General features: G+C 39.0%; 1 long non-coding RNA gene across 1 annotated transcript; it reads left to right on the forward strand.

Annotated features, from left to right (window-relative positions):
- Positions 1 to 621: 621 nt before the first annotated feature.
- Positions 622 to 2,640, forward strand: LOC131720839 (uncharacterized). Its single transcript, XR_009319732.1, has 3 exons — positions 622 to 761; positions 1,700 to 1,774; positions 2,479 to 2,640. It is a non-coding gene; the product is annotated as an uncharacterized LOC131720839 (long non-coding RNA).
- The last annotated feature ends 5,633 nt before the right edge of the window (positions 2,641 to 8,273 follow it).

Below are 8,273 nucleotides of genomic sequence, written 5' to 3' on the forward strand. Positions count from 1 at the left end.
CTTACCTGACAGAGAGAGGTAGCAGGGTTGTGCTAGAGCAGCAGTGTGAGGTAGTGGTTAGGGGGCTCTGGACTCTTGACCCGGAGGAGGGTCGTGGGTTCAGCTCTTACTTTCACTAAAAACATAGTTTTTTGTATATAATAATATACTATTGTGGATATTAAGAATTGTATTTTTATATAAAAAATGAATACTGATAATTCTTGATATTCAGAATTACATTTTTTATATTAACAACAAAAATTGCTGATATTAAGAATTGCATTATTGATATGAGAAATTCAGGAAATTCATTTTCTCAAGATGACAGAAATGTCCTGAAGTAGACCACTTTAATACTCATACACTCCGGGGCCCATGGCTATTAAAGTGCTCTAACTACAGTTTTGCAGTTTTTGAGATACGTGTATTTTTTTCTCATCAATACATTCTAATACAGGACAGTAATCTGAATTCTGACCCCAGACAAGTCTGTGACAAACATCTTTCAACTTCAGAAATATATTACAGTGATGTTTATCTAATGAAGTCAGCTGTCAATGTGATGCCACGTTGCAGCTATTTTGTTTAATGTTTTTTATTTATTCAAATTCAAGCCTGTTATGTAAGTGGCAGTGCCAGCAGCCCCTCCAGTGCTGTGCTCTGGTATAAATATGTCTGCTTCTCCACTGCAACTCTACAGACCTGCCTCGACAGCTCCAGACCAGCAGACACCATGAAGACTCTCATGCTCGTTTTCTCCCTGGCTCTCCTCTGCGGCTGTGAGTATTTTATTTCTTAGCAGACGATATCATGTTATTTTTTACATACAATTACCCATTTATACCTAGTACAACCCTGCTGCCTCTCTCTGTTCACTGCTCTCTCTCAGAGTATCACTGCGATCGGAGCTGTTTCTGTAGGCTAGCTCTGTCATGCAGGTTTCTGATGGCAATGCAGATCTTTATCAAGGTCAATGCTTTTGTTTCCAAAGAGTTGTGGCTCACAAATAATTTGGGCTGATTGGTGATATTCACCTGGAGTTCTGCTATTTGTCCACTTTGTAAAAATAGAATTAGGGCTTCTGGTTTTGGGTTTTTATTTTTGTCACCCTGTGAAGTCCTTTTAAACATGTTTTAAGCCAATTTGCTTTCTTTCTTTCTTTCTTTCTTTCTTTCTTTCTTTCTTTCTCAAACTCTAATTACTAAAGGAAGTTATTTGTTTTTACTCTCATATATATCTTGATTGAGTTCATAGACAAGCTTCCCTGTGCGCTTATTCCACCTGATTGTGAGCCTGCATTTCATTCTGGCTTCAGTCTAATCATTGCTGAATTCCGCTTATTATCTTCCACACTTAGTTTCTAGGAGTAGTGCTACTAGTTTGTTTTCTCCTGCTAATTTAACCATGCTTCTCTGTATCTGGCACGCAGGCTTAGCAAATGTTCTTCACTTTTAATTGTTGTTGTTTTCTCTCCTTTTATTACTTATTATTATAATTCAGTTCTATTATGATATTTTATTGTATATTTTTCTATTGTATTGAATAGTTTTATTGTTAAGCGCTTTGTGAGGGTGGCTCACCTTGAAAGATGCTATATAAAATAAAGTTTGATTGATTGATTGTACCTGAATTATTCATTTGTAAATACAAATGTCAGCACATGTAATTTACAGAATTCTGAGCCCAGAGTGCTGATTCTCAACATTGTGTTTTTCAGATGCAGAGACACTTGTGTGTACTGTTAATGGTAGAGATAACATAACATGTCGTAAAGGCCTTGATGTTTGTTTCAGTAAGTCTTTTAAAACAAAACTTATGTGTTGAAATGGGGGTCACTGTGTCCCAATCGTCCCATAACATTTATATTATCATATGAGAAAAGGGTAAGAGGGGGAAGCCAGTTTATTTTATTCCAAGCCACTGGTGTCAGACTCCATTCCTGTAGGTCGGTACTGCAGTGTCTGCTGGTTTTCATTCCAACTTCTGCTCTCAATTACTTAATAATATTTTGGGACATAGATTAGGGGTTCAGTGTATCTAGCTAATTAAATAATTAGAACAAAGAAGTCATTGAGGAGGACTTGCGTGGAATGAAAACTAGCAGACACTGCACTGCAGGACCAGAGTCTGACTGACTGACACCCCTGCTCCAAATCAATCCCTGCAGCCACGGCACTGGAGAGGCTGTATAGCAGTCGTTCCCAAACCTGTCCTGGAGTACCCCCCCCCACCCCGCTGGTTTTTATTCCAACTGAGCTGCTCTCAATTGAATATTCCAAATTGGGAGAAAACAGGGGTAAAAATAATTGCTGATTCCAAATAAAAAAAATATTACAATGAAGTAGCCCACAAGACTTCAGCTTCAGAGAGCGAGACACTCAGTGAGTTACTCAGGCAGAGCAAGAAATGTTTCCATCAGACTGCAAATGAAAGAATTCATGCTTCCTATCTTTTGTCCTTGTAGAACTAATTTTTTTAACTGTTTTTATTTTTCAGGACATACTGTTCGTATTACAGGTGAAGCTATTACGCTTAGAGGATGCATGTTTTCAAAACGTTGTTATGCTGAGCACAACTGTTGCAACACCGACAAATGCAATGCATAATTATCATGCTTCCAAATGCATCCTTGAAGGAAATAAAATCTAAAGCATCTTACCCTGTGTCTCTGGTCCTTCTTCTCTGTATGGATAGATTGTATTTGCTTATTAGGAAGGAAATTTGATTGTTTATGGAAGCCCTGAACTGCAAGATGAAAAAAAAATAGTGGGATTATCTCATACGTACGTGATAATAACTGGTACTATATGATCTCGTACACATGTGATAATAACTGGTACTATATGATAACTATATGATCTCGTACACATGTGAAAATAACTGGTACCATATGATAACTATATGATCTCGTACACATGTGATAATAACTGGTACCATATGATAACTATATGATCTCGTACACATGTGATAATAACTGGTACTATATGATAACTATATGATCTAGTACACCTGTGATAATAACTGGTACGATATGATAACTATATGATCTCGTACATGTGATAATAACTGGTACCATATGATAACTATATGATCTCATACACATGTGATAATAACTGGTACTATATGATAACTATATGATCTCGTACACATGTGATAATAACTGGTACCATATGATAACTATATGATCTCGTACACATGTGGTAATAACTGGTACCATATGATAACTATATGATCTCGTACACATGTGATAATAACTGGTACTATATGATAACTATATGATCTAGTACACATGTGATAATAACTGGTACTTTATGATAACTATATGATCTTGTAGATACGTGATAATAACTTGTATGTACGAGAAAACTGTATGATCTTTCACATACGAGATAGCTTTCTTGAACATACGACATCATTGTGCAAACGCCAGTTATCATCACGCACGTGCCAGTTATCATCGGATAAGCGCCAAATCTCTCACAGTGATTTGCGCTGCCCCTTCATGAAGGACAGGGTATAGTCTCTGGAGGGCGCTGGTTTCTGTCTCTTCATGAAGGACAGGGTATAGTCTCTGGAGGGCGCTGGTTTGTGTCTCTTCATGAAGGACAGGGTATAGTCTCTGGAGGGTGCTGGTTTCTGTCTCTTCATGAAGGACAGGGTATAGTCTCTGGAGGGTGCTGGTTTCTGTCTCTTCATGAAGGACAGGGTATAGTCTCTGGAGGGTGCTGGTTTCTCTCTCCATGAAGGACAGGGTATAGTCTCTGGAGGGCGCTGGTTTCTGTCTCTTCATGAAGGACAGGGTATAGTCTCTGGAGGGTGCTGGTTTCTGTCTCTTCATGAAGGACAGGGTATAGTCTCTGGAGGGTGGTGGTTTCTGTCTCTTCATGAAGGACAGGGTATAGTCTCTGGAGGGTTCTGGTTTCTGTCTCCATGAAGGAAAGGGTATAGTCTCTGGAGGGTGCTGGTTTCTGTCTCTTCATGAAGGACAGGGTATAGTCTCTGGAGGGTGCTGGTTTCTCTCTCCATGAAGGACAGGGTATAGTCTCTGGAGGGCGCTGGTTTCTGTCTCTTCATGAAGGACAGGGTATAGTCTCTGGAGGGTGCTGGTTTCTGTCTCTTCATGAAGGACAGGGTATAGTCTCTGGAAGGTGCTGGTTTCTGTCTCTTCATGAAGGACAAGGCATAGTCTCTGGAGGGCGCTGGTTTCTGCCTCTTCATGAAGGACAGGGTATAGTCTCTGGAGGGCGCTGGTTTCTGCCCCTTCATGAAGGACAGGGTATAGTCTCTGGAGGGCGCTGGTTTCTGTCTCTTCATGAAGGACAGGGTATAGTCTCTGGAGGGCGCTGGTTTCTGTCTCTTCATGAAGGACAGGGTATAGTCTCTGGAGGGCGCTGGTTTCTGTCTCGTCATGAAGGACAGGGTATAGTCTCTGGAGGGTGCTGGTTTCTGTCTCTTCATGAAGGACAGGGTATAGTCTCTGGAGGGCGCTGGTTTCTGTCTCCATGAAGGACAGGGCATAGTCTCTGGAGGGTGCTGGTTTCTGTCTCTTCATGAAGGACAGTGTATAGTCTCTGGAGGGTGCTGGTTTCTGTCTCTTCATGAAGGACAGGGTATAGTCTCTGGAGGGTGCTGGTTTCTGTCTCTTCATGAAGGACAGGATATAGTCTCTGGAGGGTGCTGGTTTGTCTCTTCATGAAGGACAGGGTATAGTCTCTGGAGGGCGCTGGTTTCTGTCTCTTCATGAAGGACAGGGTATAGTCTCTGGAGGGCGCTGGTTTCTGTCTCTTCATGAAGGACAGGGTATAGTCTCTGGAGGGCGCTGGTTTCTGCCTCTTCATGAAGGACAGGGTATAGTCTCTGGAGGGTGCTGGTTTAAGAATTATATTATGCACTTGCAGTTCTGGCTAAATTTTTAATGATTAAAGCTTTGAATTTTATACTTACAAAAGTGTCCACTTTCAAACAAAACAAACCACAGACAATGTGAATTTTATTATTGTATTACACAAAACAGATCTCTAGATAATATTTCAAACAGAAACATACATTTAACTAACATAGGCAACTTTTTCCAGAATGAAAATATATATAGGTCTGGTTGCAACAACTCGGGTCTAAACTCAGTCAATGAAGAATTCCACTTGGGTAGCAAAAATCCCAATGGTTAGCCAAAAGTTTTTGATCCGTTCCAGGTTTTGTCAGTGTCTTTGAAGAAGGAAGTGGTGTTCTCTTTGAATCAAAGTTATTGACTATCCCACGTTGATCTTCACTTGAAGTTTTTAATAACAGCGCTCCTTATTGTAAGGTATAGTGAATAAATATAATAATTGTCCAGCTTACGCTACCCAACAAAGTTACCTCGGCTGACAATATTTAATTAAACCAAATTTGTTTTACCTTTTCAGTTTTCACAGCTTTCAAAGTTTCCTTTAATAGTTCAAGTTTTCTTCCAACAGTGTTCACAAATTTTCACAGGAAATGGTAGTTTGGTCCTCAAATCAAATGGTCACAAGTAGATGGAATTTTTTTAGACATCCTTCTAGTGCACAAAACATTTTCTTAAACTTTCGCCAAAGGGGTGTGTTTGCACTCTCAGCCAATCACTGTCTTTCTCAAAATAAGTTCTTTGATTGGTGGCTGATATCAGAAAGAGGTGTATTTTAACTTCAAAGGTTTTTAAAGTTAATTACCTAATTTTCAAATGAATGATGTAAAACTTGTTTTTCTCATAACTTCCTTAATCTGACTTGGATTTTCATTTGACCTGTAAATCTGTGTTGCTCAGTCCAATATGAATATTTTGATACCAGATTGGATATACACAACCAAATCTGTCATCTCGGTACACTGTTTCACCCTTTTGACTTAACTATAACATTTTAGGAAAACATTTTACTAAAGTCTATATTACAATACATGTGTCTATTTAGTTATTTTTAATGTTATATTTATAATATTTTCAGTATTTTCTCCATATAAACAGTTAAGTCATTATAGTTTTCCCTCAAAATGTCAAGTTACAAGTTTGTAATAGATTCATCAAACTTTATTGATTAATAAGATCCTGCATCAATATTATGTGTTCTCATATAATTCTTAATTTCTCTTAAGAGAAATACTTTAATCATCACAGCATGCTTGCCCTGCAATTCCATTGCTCCCCCTACTTAGAACAGAACAATAAATTATTCAGCTCTCTCCAAACCATTGTCACCTTTTTGGAGACGCTTAACTTCAAATAACTGGTATCTTCCAGGACCAGTTGCATATCTGTTCCTGTGTCTGTTTCTTAATCTAATCAAGAATCACTTTTAAATTTCCAAAGACCATTTGCCATTCATTGTTTATACAGAGTTCTTAAACCTTAAACCTATTCTACAGCCGCGTCTGTAGAGGAGAGGAATTGAAAAAAGGGGGAAAATCAAAACACAGATACATTCCAACCATCTGTATTAGTAAAATTAAAAATTACATTCAATCATTAATTACATTCAATCATTAATTTTCCCCACAGCTGGTTTCTGCCTCTTCATGAAGGACAGGTAGGCATATAAAATTGTACAACTGAAGTACAATCTCCGGTCTGCTGCAATCTCAGGTCTGGTAATGGGTAGCAGTGTGGAGTAGTGGTTAGGGCTCTGGACTCTTGACCGGAGGGTTGTGGGTTCAATCCCCAGTGGGGGACACTGCTGTTGTACCCTTGAGCAAGGTACTTTACCTAGATTGCTCCAGTAAAAACCCAACTGTATAAATGGGTAATTGTATGTAAAAATAATGTGATATCTGTATAATGTGAAATAATGTGACATCTTGTAACAATTGTAAGTCGCCCTGGATAAGGGCGTCTGCTAAGAAATAAATAATAATAATAATAATAATAATAATGTGATTCGCTTGGCTGACTCGGATCCTCAAATTATTACAAGGAATAATCCTATTCCTTTACTCAACCCAATTCCCAAATCACAGTTTCCTGACCAGATTTTGGAATCTGGTTGATTCCATGGAGAGACAAAAAGGGCTGAAACAGAAGAGCTGCAAGGGCAGCTAAAAAAAAAGCCAGCTATTGCCTCAGCAAAGTGTTTGTTTAAATGATATGGAAATGTTCAAATTAACTAGACTTTTAAAATGTATATTGAACTCAAATGCATTAAGGAGTTACACAAACTTACTTCTTAGGACTGCAGCCAGATCCGGAGAAAGCTCTCGCAACTCAAACTAAATGAGTAGCTCAACTTACTTATATGAAAGGCAATGGTGGGGGGGAGGGGAGAATGGGGGGGGGGGGAGTTTTGTAGTTTGTTGCCAATGTATTTAAATGTGTTATATGTACTGTATTTACATTAGTACTGCCATAACTACAGTGGAACTGAAGGGACTTTTTTTTTGTACCCGGGAATCAGTTCCGGTAGTTTGTTGTCAGTTTACCGTCATTAACGGCAGTAAACTGAAAGTACGTTTCCCTCCCTCCCTCCCGAATGCTAACTAACAATCTTTAAAATCCTCTCTTATTGATTTATTAACACACACTGAGAGTCACTCACTCAAGCAGCACTGTATTTGAGGTATCTCGAGTGCTGCTGCACTGACTAGGGCGGTAAGCCCGTGATTCTCGGAAATTATTGATTGTGAAAGGGACTTTTTCTGTGCCTTTGTCTGGAGGGAGGGGAGAGGGCAAGTCGAATGATCACTTCACCTCTAAATCCGTTGAAGATTTCTAAATGCATTCTAAAAAGATCTAAAATGCATTTGGAGACATTGCTAAAGAATAATTTGTCTCGTATATTACAGCTATAGTCCCGAGCATAATGTAGCGGGGGAATTTGTGCTACTGTTGTGCAGAACAGATCTACATTCACACAGAAAGGAATGCGCAGAATGCCTGCTGACGATGTGCAAACCACAGTTAGACAGGTGTGAAAGAAAATACAAGGTGTGGCTGTTCATGCATTGCAATTAGTCCCATGCCATTTACCAAATTAAGAACATTCATTTCATATATCGACCAGTGACCGCAATTCTCTTACCCAGCAATGAAACATTTTAATCACTGGACTCAAACCTGTATTAAACGACCATTTTAGTCTGGCTTTTATCTGCAATCAATAATCATACTATTAAAACAACAACAACAGCGCAGCTCTCTTGTAAAGGAAGAGAGAAGACACGGAGAAACGAAAAGGTCCCCCTGACCATAGATGAGAGGATTACTGAACTTGGAAAGACACAAAGTTTCAGGGCAAATGCTGACATTTTTGGCTGTTGTAAAGACAGATATACAGAACATATGG

This window comes from Acipenser ruthenus, chromosome 45 (genome assembly GCF_902713425.1).
Source record: "Acipenser ruthenus chromosome 45, fAciRut3.2 maternal haplotype, whole genome shotgun sequence".
NCBI lineage: Eukaryota > Metazoa > Chordata > Actinopteri > Acipenseriformes > Acipenseridae > Acipenser > Acipenser ruthenus.